At 49.4% G+C, this 19309-nt stretch overlaps 1 long non-coding RNA gene and 1 pseudogene across 6 annotated transcripts; one reads left to right on the top strand and one right to left on the bottom strand.

Annotated features, from left to right (window-relative positions):
• The first annotated feature begins 1193 nt into the window (after positions 1-1193).
• On the top strand, positions 1194-19309 carry LOC149911604 (uncharacterized). Of its 6 annotated transcripts, none has more exons than XR_016463108.1 (9): positions 1194-2449; positions 4532-4828; positions 6678-6735; positions 8491-10547; positions 17237-17372; positions 18115-18210; positions 18718-18765; positions 18880-18969; positions 19223-19309. It is a non-coding gene; the product is annotated as an uncharacterized LOC149911604 (long non-coding RNA). The 6 variants fall into 6 exon arrangements; XR_016463107.1 differs by having other exon boundaries at positions 17237-17794; XR_016463110.1 differs by having other exon boundaries at positions 8491-9778; positions 17237-18210.
• Positions 10554-13894, bottom strand: LOC116241582 (olfactory receptor 4N2-like; annotated as a pseudogene).

Genomic DNA, 19309 nt, shown 5'->3' with positions numbered 1-19309 from the left:
GGAGTAAGGGAAGACAGGGGACCCTGCGGGGTAAATTGAGGGGACTGGGGGATGGTAGGAGACTCTATGGATCAGAATGGGGGAATTGGAGCAGGGGAACTTGAGGGGACAGGGAATTCTGGGGGTCAGATAGAAGGGACGGGGGGCAGAAAAATCTAGGGGAGAAAACGAGAAGACTCGTGGGGGGGTGAGATTGGGGACACAAGGGATCAGAGTGGGAGACAGACAGACATGGAACCCTGGGGGTCAGAATGGGGAACAGGGGCAGACAGTGACGGAGGAACTGAGGGGACGGGTAGAAGAGGACTCCAGCGATGAGAATGGGGGAAGTGGAGGTGGGGAACGGGGGGGGAGAGCGTAAGCCCAGCGGTCAGACTGAGGGACTCGGGAGGTTGTGGGCGACCCGCGGCGGGGGGGGTGGGTGTGGGGGGAAGGCAGTGAAACACCGTGGGTGGGGGGGAAGGGCGGGGGGCACAGGGCACCTCCCGCCGCCGAGCAGAGGCCCTGAGCAGCAGAGGACCCACGCGGCCAAGACAGGACGGCCCCAGCCCCGATGCCCCGGGTGCCCCCGCCGCCCCCGAACACCCACTCGTAGAAGCTGAGGCGGAGCTGAGGCGGCGCTCGGAGTCCCGGGGCTGCGCCGCGGCGCTGGAGCAGCGCGGGGCCCCGCTCCGCTTCCGCATGGCCGCGTCCTCGGGTCGCCGCGTGATGACGTCACTCCGCGGGGAGCGGGGACGGCGCGTCGCTCGAGCAACGGCCGCGCCGGGGCGCTGTCGCTATGGAGACGCCGCCGCGCATGCGCTGTCGCCGCGGGGACGGCTTCCCGCGCCGCAAGGAGGGAGGGCGCGCTGTCGCCGTGGCAGCGCGGCCTGCACGCACGGCCTGAAGCCCGAGTGGGGCTCGAGGGGCAGCGGGGGGCGAAGAAGGGTGGGGGGGGGGAACGGAGAGCCCTCAGGGATCTCCTGGGGAGGTGGGGGAGCGACTGGGGGAGGGCTGAGCTCCGGGGATGGCGGCTGTGAGTGGGGCTGTGGGGTGGGACATCCGCAGGGAGATGCAGCCAAACAGGGGGATGTGGGCAGAGCATGGAAGTGTGGGAAAAGGAAGACGGGCATCTGGACAACAGCGTGAGAGCCAGGCTGATAGGGAGGGAGCGAGGGAGGGAGGAATGGGAAGAAAGGGAGCGAGGGAGGGAGGGAGGGAGGGAAATGGAAAAAGGGGAAAAAAAGGGGACAAGGGAAAAGAAGGAAAGGAAAGGAAGAAGGAGAGAGGGGAAGAGGGGCAGAAAGGAAGTAGAAAAGGGAAAAAGTCCAGAGCTTGGCCTGGGTGGTATTGCAATGTAGAAGGGCTTCAGGTATCTTGTTAGGTGCACAAGAAGGAGTTCATGCAGCAATAAATGATATTGTTGTGTTCATGTAGGTCAGAGTGGTAGAATTGAAGCAGATGGAGATAAGATATGGCACCAAAGTGAAATACTGCACAACATAAGACGATGTGAGCTGAAACCAACGTGACTTCCTGGCTTCCCAAATTGCACTGGTTAAAGAAGTTATTTGTGGGGATGGTGTGTGTAATCGCTGTATGTATGCATCCTTCCTTGTAGTGTGATTGGACTGTGGAGATGTATCTCTAAGTATGAAAGGTCAAAGGTGGTGAGGATTAGGATGTGAACATCATAATCCTCAAAGGAAAAGGGGGGATTGATGTGGGGTGCTCTGTTCAGCAGTAGGGATTAGCAGATCAGTTTAAGAACCAGCGTATGAGTTTAGCAAAAGGAATCCATGAGTGATCGTTCTCAAACTTTCATTTCAGCTTTAGTGGGAGAACAGCCTCGTTCCTCCTCAATAACTTTGCATGGGGACACAAATGAATACTTCTACCTTCTGCCTCCATGACTGTGCCTCACGAGAAGCACCAGAGTCCCAGTAGAATACTTTTATCTTTTGCCTCAAAACGCGCGAGGACATTTTCCTCGGGTCCCACATACACTGCTAGGAAAAAGTGGCTCACTATGGCCTTACCAGCCGCTCTGCTCGGCAGCCAGTAACGTCTGAGTGCGAAAACACAATGCGCTGATGGAACTGCATGTTAAGCTCTGCACATTGCCACAGCGCTGCGTTCCTGCCAGGGCTGCTGTCTGTGTGCAGGGATAGGATTAGGAAAGCCAAGGCACAGGTGGAGCTGAACTTGGTGTGGGATGTGAAAAATAACAAGAAGGGGTTCTACAGGTACGCAGGCAGAAGACAGGCCAAGGAGAGCGTTCCCCCTCTGATAAATGAGGACAGAGAACTGGCTTCCTCAGACATGGAAAAAGCTGAGCTGAGGTGCTCAATAAGTGTCTTGCCTCGGTCTTCATTGGTGGTCAGGCTCCTCCCCATGCCTGCCAGGACCTGAAGAGAGGAAAGTGGGACTAAAGAAGGCTTCTCTGAGAGCTGCCGCTGCACGTGCAGAGGTGAGTCCTTGGTGAACACAGACATGGCTCTTGTTCTTCTCAGCGCCTCCGTCTGTCAGAAGTGAAAGAGACTGCAGAGTCCCAAGGGAAATGGTGTCCTGTTACTACACTCACTTTGTTTCTTTCCAGTCGTCACACCTTCTTCTACTGTCTTCTTCTGCGGTTCCTTCTTCACTGTCCTCTCTCCTCTTTTTTCATGTGCTCTCCTTTTACTGTTCTCTTCATAGCACGATCTGCTCTTCTTTACTGCTCTTTTTGTTTTCTGCTCTTCTGTACTCACTTCTCTTCTGCTCTTCTCATTTGCCACTTTCCTCTCTTACTGTCTCTTGTACTTCTGCCAGACTTCCTTTCTCGCTTTTCCTCTTCAGTTTCTCTCCACTTCTGCTTTTGTCTTCTCTGTATACGCTCTGTATACGCTCTGTATACGCTAATACCTCTTTTGCTTTTCTCCTTGTCTGCTTGTTTTTCTTACCTACATCCTTTTTCTTCTTCTCTGCTCTTCTTTCTTTCTTGTCTGTTCTCCTTCTGCTCTTATCCTTCTCAGCGTCTCTTCCCTTTATTCTCTCCGCTACTGCTCATCTCTTTTGCTGTCTTGCCTGTATCCTATTGTGCTTTTCATCTTCTGCGCTTCTTCCTTACCGGTATCCTTAATTTTATCCTCTCTTCTGTTCTTTTTCTCTTCTTCTCCGTGTCCAATGTCTGCATCACAACTCTGTCAGAATTAGTTTTGGGGTGGAAAAAGGTACCCAGGTACATAGGTTTGTACAGTAGAACCTCCTACACTTTGCCTGAAAGGTGATCCAAAGGAGCCCTCAGGAACCAAGACCACAAAGGAGCTGCTTTTGAATGGAGAATTTTCCAGAGTTCCTTCCAGTCGTTGCTCAGAGGAACTGAGGTTTTTATCCTTGTATCTCTGCAGAAAAGCAGGGTGGAGGGAACACATATGGTGAGGTGCTCGGGTGAAATTGCCCTCCTTGCACAAACAGCCTGTTTGTGTCCATGTGATGCACGGTGAAGAGAAGCCTGCTGTTCTGTGAGTAAGCCTGCCAAAAGGGAGTTCTGGCCTTTTTGGCAAGTCTCTGAGGTGAGGTCTTTAGACAGGCTGGTTGTTTTGCTGCGGAAATGCCATTTCAGCTGTTTGTTGCCACGCTTGATTGGTGCTTGTATGAAAAACATTCATCATCTAGACAAGCAGTGCTCTAGCACCAGGGAAGGGAAAAACCTCATGTACATCCAGTCTTCTCCATGGGCCTTATGTTGCTTTTCCACAGTCTCTAAATGCCTGTGGAAATCACGGGGGGGTGCGGGGGGCAAGGGGATGGGGAAGAGATGAGGGGCAATTTGTGCGCATCCTGTGCCCACGGAGCAGGTATTACCTACAAAGAGCTAGGAACCCTTCACGGCATCCTGGACTTGTTTACTTTCCTTGTTTGAGCGTGATGGTTTTGTAGGTACTTTGTGCATTTTAAGTAACTGTCAACTCTGCTGAGACAACAGGCGTCCTAGAGAGAGCCTTGCTGTACCCTTTTTGTTTGGGCTGTTTTATTCCCTCCTGAGATTAAAAGGGACTGTGGTCTTGCTTAGCAAAGGGAAGCGTGTGCATGCTTCCAAAGCAAAGGCAGGTAGGTGCGTGCTTGCTTAGCAAAGGCAGGTAGAGGCATGTGATGCGAAGGCAGATGGTTGCTTGTGAAGCCATGTCAGGTGGTGTGTGCGCTTCAGTGCTGGTGGGTCAGAGTTGAAGCTGTGTGACAGCTCTGAGAGTGGGATGGCCAAGGAAGAAGCCTATGGTCCTAGCCCCCTGGGGAGAGAGTGAGATCACTAAAGGGAGGGAGGATTCTTAGACTCTGAGGGGTCTAGAAAGGGAGCTGAAAGGTTTGGGGCTCCCTTGCTGTGCTCTGCGCAGGCTGTGGCAGTGCTGGGGTTTATTTTGGAGTCAGTCTGAAAACAAAATGAGACAAGGGGGTTTTCTGTGCAGTTTGAAGCCTGTTTGAAACCTGCTTTGAACTCTGCTGCCAGGGCTGCAGCCCAGGGTAGGCACCCTGTCCCCACAACTGCTGACCACGTTCTTTCCTTCTAATGCAGTGACCACGTCCAGCCCTACGAAGACACTTTACATCATGTCGGACACCAAAGTGTCTGCGCTGACCACGTCTGTGATGGGTGAGGCTACCTCAGTCCCTCTCAAACTGCCAGGCATCCAACCTTCCTCCTCCGCCAGCTCTCCTCCTAGCCCTGTCACCTTTGCCACCTCCCTACGTTGTGTCGTGTCATGGAGATCTGTGGTGCTGGGGCAGGCCTGAACTCCCCTCCCTGACAGCAGACGCATTTCTGAAATCTCTGCTCATTTCCTCATCCTGCTGGCTCATTCTGTATTTACAGGTTTGTGTCCTTTACTTTTCTTGGGTAATTTAGGACTGGTTTAAAGCAGCTGTATTTGCTGTTGCCTTTGTCTGCAGTTACCCTTGTGGGTGATGGTGATGGGATATACCCTTTTGGGTTAGGTTTTTATGGAAGGGGAAATGGTGGAATCACCATCCCCAGAGGTGTTCAAGGAGTGTTTAGATGTTGTACCGAGGGATGTGATTTAGTGGGAAATGTTGGACTAGATGATCTTAGATGTTGTTTCCAACCGTGGTGATCCTATGATCCTAAGGTTTACACTTGTGGATTGTTATGAAGTGTTAGTGTTTAGTGCTAGAGCTAAGTGCTGAGGGTAACCCTTTGGGGTTAGGGTTTCATGTTACTGTTTTCTGTTAGGTTTAAAGGTCAAGGCTTAACACTTGATGTTAGTGATGGTGGGGGTGTGCCCACCTGGTTGGGGGTTTATGGCTTGTCCTTTTTGTTAGAGACAACAGCAGCACTTTTGAGATGGGAATGAGGGTTAAGCGTTAGCATTTTGGATTAGGGCTGAGGAGTATCTTTTGGGGTGAGTGTTAAGGATTAGCCTTTTAGGTTAAGGTAAAGGGTTAAGGGTTGTCCTGTGGAGTTAATGCTAAGGGATGCTGTAGTGTAAATGCTGAGACATGGCTTGAAACCTGATTTTTCACCTGGTAGAAAGGCAGGGCCAACCCAGAGCATGCAATGTTCCAGAATGACAGAAGGGGTGGAGCCAGGATCCACCCCTTCCCAGCCCTCCATTGAAGGGTTGGCAGTGTAGGCAAAGGAGATCCCTGCCTACCTGAATCCTTCTGAAGATAAGCAGCTCCTTGCCTTGATTTCTGTGCCCACGGCTGTTGCCTTTGAGCAAATTCTCCCTTGCTGCAGCCTTGGACCTTGCTCCTCTGCTGTCATGGCATGAGGCCTGGCCTCATGGGATGCAACCCTGCTGACTGATAGATGTGTTGGTTTGGTTGGGGGTGGATGCCGTAGCTAATGGCAAAACCATTTCCTTAGTGCAACTAAGGAGGTAAGTGAGAAAACAAGAGAGTCTTGAGAGGAAAGAGTGACTGATGGCAGCGCTGTACTGGAAGCAATAGAGAGGCTGACAGTGGCTGTCGGTGGCAGTAGAGCGATCCGAGTCTGTGTCTAAATGGTTCTTAGAGCTGTGTCTGTTCCTTGGAGAGGCCAAACAGTGTGGAGGTACTTGTACTCACAGTTGTTTGACTTAGGAATGAAGTGTTTCTCAGCTCATGCACCTGACAGCGTTGTGTTTGCTTGTGCAGCTTTGCTTTGTGCATTGTAGAGCTGTCAGACAGATGTGGATTCATTTGCCACTCACTCAGCAGGAATGAGACTAGTAATACTTTCTGTAAATGCATTTCAGTTGAAAAAAATGAGTTTGTTTTGGCTGTAGAAATGGTGTATTGGAGGGATTTTGGTGGATGTGGACTAACAGGACAAGGATTCTATTGGCAACTGCTTTCTGTGACATGGAAAGGCTGTACTTTATTTTAGGGATGGAGCATGGGATTCTATTGACTCATATTGAGAAAGGGGGAAATGGAAAGCCTCTGTGGGTAAGAATGTTTTGTGAGCTGTAGTTTGGGTACTTTCATCTAAATAGGACTGTGTGAAAGGGTGTGTGTGATGGAGGAGAGAGAAAAGTGCCTCGTGTTGACTGTAAGGAAGGCATAATGTTAGAGCAGTGGAAAGGCAAATTTAAGAAACTGTGCTTGAAAACTTGAAGTTAGTGGCTGGCTGTGCTAAAATCTTCTTCCAAAGAGTTGCTCTTCAAGTATTTCCTGCTTTCTCTCTGCGAGAAACTGACGCCAGTGGCCTTCCACTGCAGCATGGCCGTGCGGAAAGGCTGGGGAAGAAGACAGAGCTGGAGAAAGCACCAAAGAGAGGTACAGATACACAACAGGCATCTGGACTTGATGCACTGTCTTTCTGCCCAGGCTTTCTGTTTGTTCATTGCTGGGACAGTTCTCTGCAGTTTGCATCCCAGCTTTCTCCCAAGTCCTGGCTGCACAAAAATGCAAGCATTCAGAGGAAAAGGAAAAAGCAGAGGAGTGGGCTTCTGAGAAAAGAGTTGAGGGGGAGCGTGAGGAGCTTGAGGCAGAGTTTCAGAAAAGTGGTGCTTTCACTTAGGATTGCTCTGAGATTTCCTTGCCCTGGGTTATGATTGAGTGTAGCTATTGGTTTCTTGGTTCCTGTGTATGCATTGTTGGTAGACAGATTAGTGTGTGGAAAACACAGCTGAGAATCCGGGACATGGTAATGTACCAAATGGACTGAACTACTGGAAGGATTGTGGGAATGAGAAGAGAACCTGGATTTCTCTTGCACAACAAGCCTGTATCAGTTGTGTCTCCTTTCACTGAGCTGAACGCACGGTGTGTGTGAAGCCTTCTGATGGGAAACCCACAGTCCCACAAAGTGGGCATGGAAATGAAATGGAGCTGAGGTGCATCTGTGTGCTGAGTCATACTGCTGAGGACAGAGAGGAGCCCCAGCTGAAAAAGCAGCTTTGGTAAGAATAGTGGTGAAAGTAGGAGTGGGTATGGAAGGTTTAGACTGCTCTTGGAGGAAAGGTGAAAGTTTCATATGTTCTGCAGATTCAGTATGCCTTGGTGTGCCACATCTGCCTGCCCTGTCAGCACTATGTCAGGCTTTTTTTCCTTTCCTTTTTAAGGTAGGAAAAACAGTTTCTGGCTAGGAGAAGAAGAAATGCAAGTCTTCCCTGCATTGCTCCTTGGGCAGTGGGTGCTGATGAGCAGTCCTTGTATGAGAATAATGTATTGTCATTTGATCTGTCTTTCCATTCCTTCAGCAACTGGGGTGTTGACGCAGCTGCACGTATCTCCTGTTTTGTCCTTCTGCTTTGTGTAAAAGAATAGTATAGTATGCAATCTCTGTGTGAAATTTTCTTAAAGTATTTTACTTTATTTGCCCCTAGGAAGCAATGGCTTGGAAATGATGGCAGTGTCACCCAGCAGCCCACACAGTGACCTGATGTCTCATTGCTTGCGTCTGTTAAAAACCACCACGATGAGAAAAGAACGTTTGCATGGATTCTGTGCTGACTGTGTCAGTACCACCCTTAGGAGTGGTGTGGACATGGCATGGCAGGGAGAAGGGAATTCCCTTCTGATGGGAAAGTGCCCGAGGAGTGTTGACATCCCGTGTGTTGGTGCCCCATGCCCACCCCATGCCCCACGCACTTCTGAATGAGCAGCACAGCATTTGTGTCATTCAGCCACCTGTGGCAGAGCAGATCAGGCTTTCTACAGGCGTCAGCAATCATCCCATCGCTTTCTGCCTTATAAGGAGTTGAAAACCTTTTCATTTTGGAATCCTACTTCCAAGCTTAACCACCTCCAGTGAAGCAGATGTCATTTTTCTTGTATCCTTCAATTCTGAGTCCATATTCTCCCAAAAGCAAAAGAGTTTGGAGGTAACCACCAATAGTTAAGTGAGTGATTTCAGTATGTATTTCTGATCGTGACAATTACTTCAGTTTAGAGGTCACAGTTAATGTACTGTGCCTGTTTTAATTCTGACCAAGGTTGTAGTTGTAGCTGACTTCCCAAGGCTGCAATACGTGGTGGTGACACAGCCGTGGGCTTCTGCATTTGCATTAATCCCACATTTCCTTGCAGGTCAGCTTGTGCTGGAAGTGGACGGTATCAGAGTGTGAGTGAAGGTCAGTGCAGGAGCAGCTGTTGATGGGAGTCCAGGCTAATGAACTCTGGAGCATCTCCCAGTACGGTACCGGAGGAGGCAGGAATGCTGTTAAGGAGCTCCTCAGCAGGAAGGTGGCTCATCCAAATGCTTGCTGACAGTTTGAAAGCCCAGACCCTTCCAGCCTCCACCTCAGAGGCAACATCTCCTTTGTCCGATCATGCAGCACCTGAGCAAGAGGGTGACCTGAGCTGGCTACACAAGAGTCATCTTAACTTCTTTGTTATTTTACTTCAGATAACACCATTGGGTGACCCTGCTGTTGGTTTCTTAAAATTTGGATTACGTCTGATGGAGGCCCAGAAGTGATGTAGGCACTCACAGAGGTCACAACTGTTGCTGGGGTGGGAGCGTTTGTCCCACAGCTGGTGAGCAGAACTGGTGCTGCACGCAGAGACTGGGCTCTGGGCCTTCCTTGAGAGAGATCGCCCTGTGAGAACCCGTCAGAAGCACTGCTGCAGCATGTGCATGAGCTGGGCACAGCTCAGGCTGAGCAGGCCGAGTGGGTGAACTGGGTTTGGTGCTGGGTGGTTGCTGGGAGGTGTCTCAGAAGAAAAGCTGGGCTGGGGTGGGCCCGCTGTGTCAGCCCTTGTCCCAGCTGGTGGTGAGAGCAGGGTGGAGGCTGATGGGTGCTGCCCACTGTCACTGCTGCTCTTACCATGTGGCACAGCAGTGCTCTGGTGTGTGAGCTCGGAGGGAGGAGGACAGCCACTGTGCCTGGCTAAGGCAGAGCTGAGGTCTGTTGAACACGTGGATCGTACCAGTGCAGCTATTGTGGCTGCAGTAGGGGTGGAAGACAAAGGGAGTTTTCTTCATGACAGCAACACCAGCCACTTGCTTCAAGGTGTATAAATGTTGAGGAGATGGAGAACACTTGCTGTCAGAAATCATGGCAGCTGTACAGAATCTAGTTGTATTTTGGGGATGGTTCTTGTAACCAGTTGATTTTATGACACTGTCCTACTCAAGAGTCTAAAGTGCATGATAGAAGAAAGCTGGGAAAATGCTTCTCCTTACTATTTTTCACTTGCAGATTCTTTCTTTAGGGATTCTTTCCAAAAGGAGATTTTGGGGATTGAGGCAGTTGAAGAAAGAGTGAAGCCAGGGGGCAGTCCCTGTGGAGAGGACCCCAGGAACTGAGCTTCCCCACCACTGTCTCAATGAGAAGACAGACGCAGTTCCCATTCCTGCTCTGCATATGGAAAAGTATGGCTGGATTTATTTGTTTGGGTTTTCTTCCTTTCTCTCATTTTGAAGGGGAAAAGCTGGAGCAGGGGGAGCACTACTGGTCCTTTGTTACCTCCATAACCGGTTGGATTCTGCATGTGCTGCAACAGGACAGCATTGCCAGGCTCCTTAACCTGCTGGGGCAGGGTGGGAGCAAAGAGCGTGAACTGCCCTCCTGCCAGCTGCACCTAGTTATGGTTTGCCAGGTCCCTGCTGCCCTGAATTTCACCTGAAAGGTTTGTTCTAGCTGCTTGCAGTAGTAAAATTTAGGGAAGAAATGGAAGTCAAGAGCTAAGGCTCTGCACAATAACTTTGCGTGGATTGAACTGCGGCACCTGAAGACTGTTTCCTGAATAATGCTGGCATTTTGCAGGTGTGTTGGTTTAACCCACTGAACTGATGTCTGTGAGCGCCAGTCTTCTCCACCTGAACAGTAAGAAAGCTGGGATATGCCCAGAAATTGCAGCAGTTGCTGTGAATACTCTCCCAAATGTTTGTTTCCTTTAGTGGTAGCTAATGACTCAGCACTGTGATATCCTGTCTCTGGCACGATCTGGAACGCTGCATCTCTTTGCAGATGTTGGGTGCCCATTTCCATGGACCCTCCTTTCTTTCTCTCCTCAGAAGCAGCACAGTGCGGTTCCCTGCGTTAGGGAGCAGCAGCCAGCAGGCTGCCAGAATGCCAGCTGGGCCTTGCAGCGCGCAAAGGGACGTGTTGGGGATGGACCATCCTTAGCACCACGCAAAAGTGAGTCTCTTCAGTCCTCTGTCGTGAAGTATGGAAGAATGCATTTTAAGTATTACTTCTGAGCGGGTGCAGGACTGTAGGGATGTCAGGTAACCATGGTGGAAGCACTGGGGAGGCCGACAGCAGCAGCTGATGGCAGCAGTGTGACAGAAGGCCGTGTATAAGTGGTGGTGCTCAGAGCTGAGTGCATTCCTGAGAAAGGCACTCTTGACTTTATGGCGTTTTCTTTCACCTAGTGATATGTAGAAAGTTAGTGAAGAAAGGAACAACAAGAACAAAAATACCCTACTGCAAGGGCAACTGCATTTGGATATTTACAGCATGCTAGAGCGTTATGTGAGAACCAAGAACTCCGTGACCTGTAGGATGCAATGTCTTCTGAGAGATTATTGGAGGACTTTGTGGACGGAGAAGTGTTTAGCTCACTCTGCATCATCTACACTGCCTAAGGAAGTTACACTGCAGTAAGAAAACCATGCTCTCTGAAAGCACAGTTTCCCATTGAGAAGAATTATTTGGCTGACCACCTTGGGGTCAAACTATAAAGCGGATTACAGGGCAAGTACAAGGGGCGAGACAAACACGCCTAAGGCATGGTTTATTACTTCTCAAAGTAGAAATTAAGAAAGGATTAGCTGAACTTCTCCCTAGAAATGCCTGTTAGTTTTGCTGGAATCCTTAGTGACTAATTCAGACAGACATCTGTGCTGCAAATGTCTGTAACTGTATGGATGAAGTTTATGATCTGCACGTCCTGTAAAGCTATAGCTACATTGTCTTTGATTTTTACTTAACAGATTGCAATGTCTTGCCTATGCTATATGAATTGCAAAGCTTGCCTGCAAGCTGGATCATCCAGCAGCTTTCACACTCTCCCTTTGTGGAAATGTAATCAACTCATTCAATGGTGGGATCATGAATGAGTCCAACGAGAAGGCAGCATCAACAGTGAAAGTTTGACTATAAACTGAAATAATGAATTACCATGGTTGAAGCTGAACCAGTAGTCCAGTAATAGTTCTATGAAGTCTCAACACCTACCAGATACTTTCTAATGAATTTAAAAGATTCTTAATGATAACTTCATAGTGCATGAATTGGTTCCTTTACACAGGTTGGTTCTTCCTTAACTTATTCCATACAGGTTTTAGTATCACTCTAGGGATTTTTTTGATAGAAAAGGACTTCTTGAAGGTTATCACTTGTACATTATGCTTTTACATAACGTACAGTGTGGATTTGTTCCTAAGAAAATTGCATGAACAAAACGAGGAACAAATAAACTTTCATTTATTTCTTTCAAATTTTTTTTTTTAAATATGTATTTGCTGACCAACTTCCACACGGAGCTTTTGATCTCCTTGTTACAGCATGTAGATCATGGGATTAGTCAAGGGAAGACAACCGTATGGAAAAGAAAGGTTTCCCAATGGAAACCTTTTCCATTGGGACAGCCTCAGAGGGTAGGACATATATGTAGACAGCTGGGCCAAGCATGACAAAAACAACGATGATGTGGGAAATGCAGGTGGAGGTTATTTTGTTCTTTGTTTTGGTGTGTCTGGAGCTTCAGCAAGAGGATTATGTAGGAGATGAGGAGAAGTGCAAAGCACATGACAATGACAACTCCATTGTTGAGGAACATCAGAAGTTCCGCCGTGTAAGGTCAGCACAGGCCAAGTTCGCCAACTGACGCACATCACAGACAAAGTCGTCCAGGACGTTGGGGCCACAGAAGGGGAGCTTGATGGTGAGAGCAAATAGAATGACGCCATGAATGAAGCCACCGCCCCACAAAGCTCCAGCCAGGGCACAGCATACAGTCCTGTTCACAAGCATGGTGTAGTGGAGAGGTTTGCAAATAGCAACGTAACGGTCACAGGCTATGGCCAACAGCAGGAAAGCTGCTGCTGCTCCCAGGAAGTGAAGAAACAAAGGCTGGGTCAATCAGGCCTTGTAGGAGTTGATCTTAGGATTTGAGAAAAAGTCAGCCAGCATTTTGGGTGGGGTCACAGAACAGTAGCAGATATCCAAGAATGCCAGATTAGCCAGGAAAAAATGCATGGGTGATCCCAGCTGGGAATCCCCCTGAATTGTGAGAATGATAAGGATGTTGCTTGGGAGAATTATGATGTAGAACAGGAGGAAGAAGAAGAAGGGAATTGACTGGACTTTGTGGGATTGAGACAATCCTAGCAGAATAAACTCTCTAACTACAGTTTTCATGCTCCATTTTGACTCTTGCAAGCCCTGAAAAACAGACAGCAATAAACACACAATGCCAATATGTTGCAATATTTAGCAACTTAGGCTACGCTTAGGCTACTGAAAATGCACATCCTGTGACCGTTACCTGGTTTTATGGAGGACCACATCCCTGTATGTAAAGGAATATCAGATTTATTGGGCCATACCATACGGCAGGCCGCCATTAACCATTCTATTATTGAATGGTTTTCATCATTATATTGATTACCTGCATATAATCTCTGTCTAAGAACAGGATGGACGGTCATTGTGGCCAATTTGGCTATTTCCAGGCCATTCACCAGAACACTTTCTGCCCCAGAATCCCATAGTCTTAATAACCAAGCCGGTACACTTTCTCTAGGTTTCTGCCTGAATCGTTGGACTAAGTCCATCAGTTCTGTTGCCGTGTACGGTTGGGCTGTTACGTGCAAGTGGGTTTGAGCGGGGGGCCACTGATCAGGCGGCACCCCTGCTGGTCTGTCCTGTACCTTTTTTGTTTTTTGAGATATAACAGGATGGATTTCTAGTGCGTCCGTCAAAATTGGGGATTCAAGATCCGATTTAGATGGTTTATTTTCCTGATCAACACAGTCCGTTGATTCAGGAGCCTGGTCATTGTTTATTGAAATACTACGAACTTGACCTATTGGAAGACGTAGAATTGGTTTTTTTTCCTGTTAATAGGCCAAGTTCCTGTTCTAATTTTTCAATACGATCTTTTAAAAGTTCATTTTCATTCACTGAAGTATTATTCCTTATTTCGGCATTGTTTAAAGCATTTAATAGTGGCCATGCCACTGTAGAAGCAGCTAATTGTCTTTCTCTAGTGACTAATATATCTTTGCCTAGTCCCTGAAAGTAATCCGCTAGGCAATATGGGGAAACGTTTCCCACAACACTTAGGGGACCCATTTTTCAATGATAGTTGCCAATTCATAATAAGGGGATCCCGCAAATCCTGGGATCTGCCCTGGAATTATCTTATCTAGGGGGGTAGTGTTCTCCCCCTTGAACCATTTACAGAAATTCCAAAGAAAGGACATAGTGTAAGTTTCAGTATATTCGGCTTGCCTGCCTGGCTCGCCAAGTGTATAATCAATGAAAATTATATAAAGGAATATTATATAATTTAATAATATTAAGATGTTATAGTAATGAAATAAGCAAGAGAGTTAGGCACAGCAAGACAAAGAGAATAAATAGAAGGCTCACCCGTGTCGTGGGCTCGCTCAGGAAAGACCAGTGGAGTGGATCTTCCGAAGAGAGAGAGAGAGATCCTTCCCCACTGGTAGTCAGCTCTTGAATGGGTCTAGGAGAGGTGGAGCCAGGCTCCACCCCTTCCTGCAGCACAGCTGAATTGCTTTCACTTGTGCTCCCAGGGCTGCCTCATTGCTCGCCTCAGGTGACTAATCAGAGGTTCAGGCTGTGACTCAGCAGTTCCCATACACTGAAGTAATCTACCTGGACTTGTGCAAGGCTTTGATATGGTCTCACTCCACATCCTTATCTCTGATTTGGAGATACGTGGATTTGAAAAGTGGATTAGTAGCTGGCTGTATGATTGCAGCCTGAGGGTTGTGGTCAGCAGCTCTGTGTCCAGGTGGAGGCTAACAATAAGTGGTTATATTAAGGAATCCCTCAGGGTTCCATCTTGGGACTGCTGTTTTTAATATCTTTGTGGGTGATCAAATAAATTCTTCACTGTGGGGGCTGTCAGGCACAGGAAGAGGTCCCCCAGAAAGGTTTTGGATTGCCCCATCCTATGAGGCATTCAGGGCCAGGGTGGATGTGGCTCTGGGCAACCTGATCTACTGCATGACAACCCTTCCCATGGCAGAGAGGTTGGAACTGTATGATCTTTAATATCGCTCCAACCTAAACCAGTCTATGATTCTCTGAATCTAACTCGGTTCAGTTGGTCAATCTGGGACCCAAATAAATATCTGTATAAACATGCCAAGGCAGCCTAACACAAGTGCACGTGGCTGGCACAGGATGGATCCCCTTCCACCCCAGTGCAAGGAGAAAGGATGAGGAAAAGCAGACAGGTTCTCAACGCCTTTTTTACATCTGTCTTTAATAGTCAGGCCCGTTATTCTCAGGGTACTCAGCCCCCTGAACTGGAAGACAGGGTGGGGAGCAGAATAAACCCTCCACAATTCAGAATAAAACAGCACGTGACCTGCTGCTCCACCCGGGCTGTCACACATCCGTGGGATTGGACTGGATCCACCTGAGGGTACTGAGGGAGTTGGTGGACGTGGCATCCTAGCAGCCCTAATCAATCAGGGAGTTCCCAGGTGACCGAATACTTGCTAATGTGGTGCCCATCTACGAGAAGGATCATCCTGATGTCCTCCTATGACTACATACCCACCTGGTGGATGAGATGCTGTGGGTGGAAGCTACCTGGACTGGAGCAAAGCCTCTGACACCGCCTCCTGTAGCATTCTCCTGGAGAAGCTGGCAGTCCATGGCTGGGATGGGTACACTCTTTGCTGAGTAAAAAACTGCTAGGAGGGCCAGGCCCAGAGAGATCCAGATGGAGTCCAGTTCTGAGAGGCGTTCCTCAGGGGTCGGCGCTGCAGCCTGTCCTGTTCAGTGTATTCACTGACGAGTCGGATGAGGGAATTGGGTGCACCCTCAGTAAGTTTGCAGATGACACCAAGTTAGGAGGAAGCGTCCCACAGACGGACTGAGATAGGCTGAATCACTGGGCTGACTGCAACTGCATGAGCTTTAAGAACGTCAAGAGCTGAGTGCTGCTTTTCGGCTACAGAAACCCCAGGCACCGTCACTACAGGCTTGGGGCAGAGCGGCTGTAAGGCTGCACGGACGAAAAGGGTCTGGGGTGCTGGTGACAGCCGGCAGTGCCCTCCAGTGGCCAAGGAGCCCAATGGCAGCCTGAAATGGGGCAGTCAGGAGCGGGGATGCGATCGTCGCTGTGATTTGCTAGTGGCCCCAGGGGATCTAAATTGCTAGCGGTTGTCCTTGTCCCATCAACTGCAGCCCAGCCCAGCCCAGCCGCTCCCTACAAGAAGACATGGCGGCCCTGGAGTGTATCCACAGAGGGGCACCAAAGCTGGGAGGGGTCTGGAGCGCAAGACTTAACGGGGAGTGGGAGAGGGAGCTGGGATGGTTCCGTGTGGAGAAGAGGAGGCTCAGGGCAGACCTTATCGCTCCGTCCAGCTACCTGGAGGGAGGTTACAGTGAGATGGGACCTCTTCTCCCAGGTAAATAGCAATAGGACTACGGGGAATGGCCTCACATTGCACCATGGGAGGTTCAGATTGGATATTAAGAAAAGTTTCTCCCAGAAGGGGTGGCGAGGCATTGGCACAGGCTGCCCAGGGAAGCGGTGGAGTCTCTGGAGGTGCGTAAGGAAAGGGTAGCTGTGGTGCTTCAGGACAGGGTTTGTTGGGCAGTGTTGGTGGCAGGTGGATGGTTAGACTGGATGAGCTTTCCAACCTTAATGATTCCGTGATTCTCCTCTCAGTACCTTACGTTCGCAGAAGTAGCACTAAATATACCGTGGATCTTTCTAAAGTGCAGAAGGTTACAGTGAGCTGTGTCTGTTCCATAATGTTCTTCCATTGGCTCTGGAGCATCGTTCTCCAATTGATGTGGATCCAGGGTGGATCCAGGGTGTCCCTTAAGGAGACCTGCATAGGCAGGAAGAGCAGTTGCTTAATCTGACACTGCATGGACAACGTGACTGCCCATCTCCCCAGCCCTGTCTGCTTAATGCCACCTGGCACTTGCCTTGCTTTTCCTTACATCAGACTTCTCTTCTAAAGTCTGCACTGAATGTTTCAGATCCTTTGTAGCAGCTGCCACCTGCTCTCCTCAGAGGACACGGGTGCAGAAGGGTTTCTCTTACCTTTAAACAAAGAACAGTAAGCGTAACAAAGCGTAACACAGGTTACCAAGAAATAGAACGTACTCCTCAGCTGTATGCCTCCACTGAAGTTCTCCTTCCCAAAAGATGACTGTACAAGAAATATGTCACGTACATAGATAGGAAATGATAAATATTAATATGAAAGGCATATTAATTAAACAGTTAGCTGGCTAAGGACACAGTGAGACAAACTGCTAAGGAGGGACAAACATTAGCTCCCTGAAACTCAAAGAACTGCACTCATTAAAAGGGCTATAAATGATCAGAGATTAAGGGGAGAGGAAATTGGGATAACAATAGAAACTGCAAAGGTTGAGACAGGCAGCTGGAAAGGTGGCTTCCAACGTGGTCAGCCTAATCAGGGCAGGTGGAAATACCTGTAAAATGAGGGCAGTTACATGCACAGAATGAGAGAGAGTTGTCAGTGCAAGAACAGCGGAAGATTGGTTTTTCTTTCCATACAGTGAATATCCATCCTGAAAGGTCACGTTTTCTCATGATAGAAATTCCACTTATTGTGTGCGTGTTTCACTGACAGGATTGAACCAGGGCAGCTCATGAGGAGGTGCTGAGTGTTTGAAAAACACTGAAGATGACTTCAGGTTTTCAAGCAGAGCTCCACCGTGTGACCACAAGCAGCCGGTGCCATCTCGAGAGGCCCTGGTGTTCCTGAGGTACCTGCCTGGGACTAACAGTTGTCAGAGAGAACCTGCAGGAGACCAGAGCCCTTTGGGACTGCAGATGGAGCCTGGAAGGAGAGCCTCAAGGGATCTGATTGCTAGCAGTTGTCTTTGTCCCTGTACTGCAGCCCAGCCCGGCACTAAATCCCCCCCCCCACAATAAGACAGTGGATCGTTGGGGATGATCCACAGTTGACGTGGCCACTGGAATCCAAGAAACTCTTCCTGGTTCTTAGTAGATATCCAGATATCCACGAAACGTTCTGGATTATCTGTGGCAAACTCAGACTGAAAGAGTTGAGTGCAGGTCACGCCAAGTAACTGTGGTAGAATCCATTATTTGGGAAGAACATCTCCTTCCAGCTAGGGAAGTTAAATGGAACAGTGTGAAAAGATCCATCCGGCCAATCCTCTGAGTAAGGGAAAATCAAATGTTGGTTGGGCTTGATGTTCTTAGAGGTCTTCTCCAACTTCAGTTCTTCTGGGATTCTAGGACAATAGGACTCTGGGATTCGGGCATGATATTAGGATTCCCCCCTTGGGGCTCGGTGCCATTGGGTTCCCAGCACTTAGTGCCCTTCCCCTGATCCCTGGCTCCTTCCCATGCCCTGGAGCCAAGGTAGGGGCTGGCTGCATGCCAGGCTCAGCCTGTGCCAGGGGACTCTGCCAAGCCCAGGGGCATTTGGGAACGTGAGGGGGGTCCCAAGAGAATAAATGCAGCCCTGGCTTCTTGCAGCCTCACCCAGCTCCCAGCGTACAGTGGAAGATGAAAGCAGTTGCTGTCATCGTGCTCCTGCTCCTCGCCTCCATGTGCCTCCAGGCACAGGCTAGGGTGTGCAGACGGCTTCTTGGTAACGGGCTGGCTCGCAACCACTTTCTCCTTGGGTTCCCTTGCTTCCTGCTCTTTGGGTCCCCTCTGTCCCCTTGGTTTCCTCGCTTTGGGTTCCTTTGGTTCCTTCTCTTTGGGTCCCTGGGTTCACTTGGTTTCCTCTTTGTGAGTCCTATTGATTCCCTTTCTTTGGGTCTTCTTGGTTTCTTCTCTTTGGGTTTCCTCTTTAGGTCCCCTCTGTCCCCTCTCCTTGGATCCTCTCGGCCCCCCTTCTTGGGTCCCCTTGTTTCCTTCTTTGGATCTCCACCTTCTGGTCTCCACCCCCAGCCGATCCCCACATTCCAGGGACTCCAGATGACATGTGGAAGCAATTGGGTCTGTGGGAACCAGTAGGGATTTTCACTTTAAGACCAAGGGGAGGCCATATGGGGTTGTTGCGAAGGCATCACCCGCTGCCATATGCTTTGCTATTAACGCCAACCCAAACTGTCCCTCATCCTCCTTCCTCAGCTCCTGGATGACTTCGAGGTGGGAGCAAGCGGAGCTTTTGATTTAGGAGTGAGTACTACGGTGCCCTCAGGAGGTGCCTCCCATTTGGGGAGCCCCAGGTCCTCAGTGGTTTTTGAGGAGGTTCTGGTGCCCACTGGGATCTCCTCATTTCTCCCACTGCAGCTTAAGTTGCTATGAGGAAAGCGGAACTCCCATTCCCTTCCCCCTCTGCTGGCGCTCCCAGATCCCGTGGTTGTGAATCTTCCTATCAAGGTGAGTGACACTGGGGGACCCCTGTATCCTGCAGGGTCCTGGGCTGTGGGGGGACCCCAAATCCCTCTGGACTGGGAGGTGTGGAGGAGATCAAAAAGGATCCAAGAAGAAGAGTGCCATCCCTGTAGGGTGCAGGTGATCGTCGTGGTACCATAAGGACCCCATAAGGTCACCCAAAGAACACAAAGGGTTCTGGTGCCATACAGACCAAATAAAGTGACCATAAGGTCACCGCCTGCACTTTGACTTTCAGGATGAAACACTGGTGCTGTCCCCACCATGTTCCATAAGGACTTGATCATCCCTGCATATCGCCACCAGATCTTTGAAAGAACACAGT

This window comes from Phasianus colchicus, unplaced genomic scaffold, assembly GCF_987193195.1.
Source record: "Phasianus colchicus unplaced genomic scaffold, bPhaCol1.hap1.1 HAP1_SCAFFOLD_78, whole genome shotgun sequence".
NCBI classification, from domain to species: domain Eukaryota; kingdom Metazoa; phylum Chordata; class Aves; order Galliformes; family Phasianidae; genus Phasianus; species Phasianus colchicus.
This window is presented reverse-complemented; position numbering and strand designations above follow the sequence as displayed.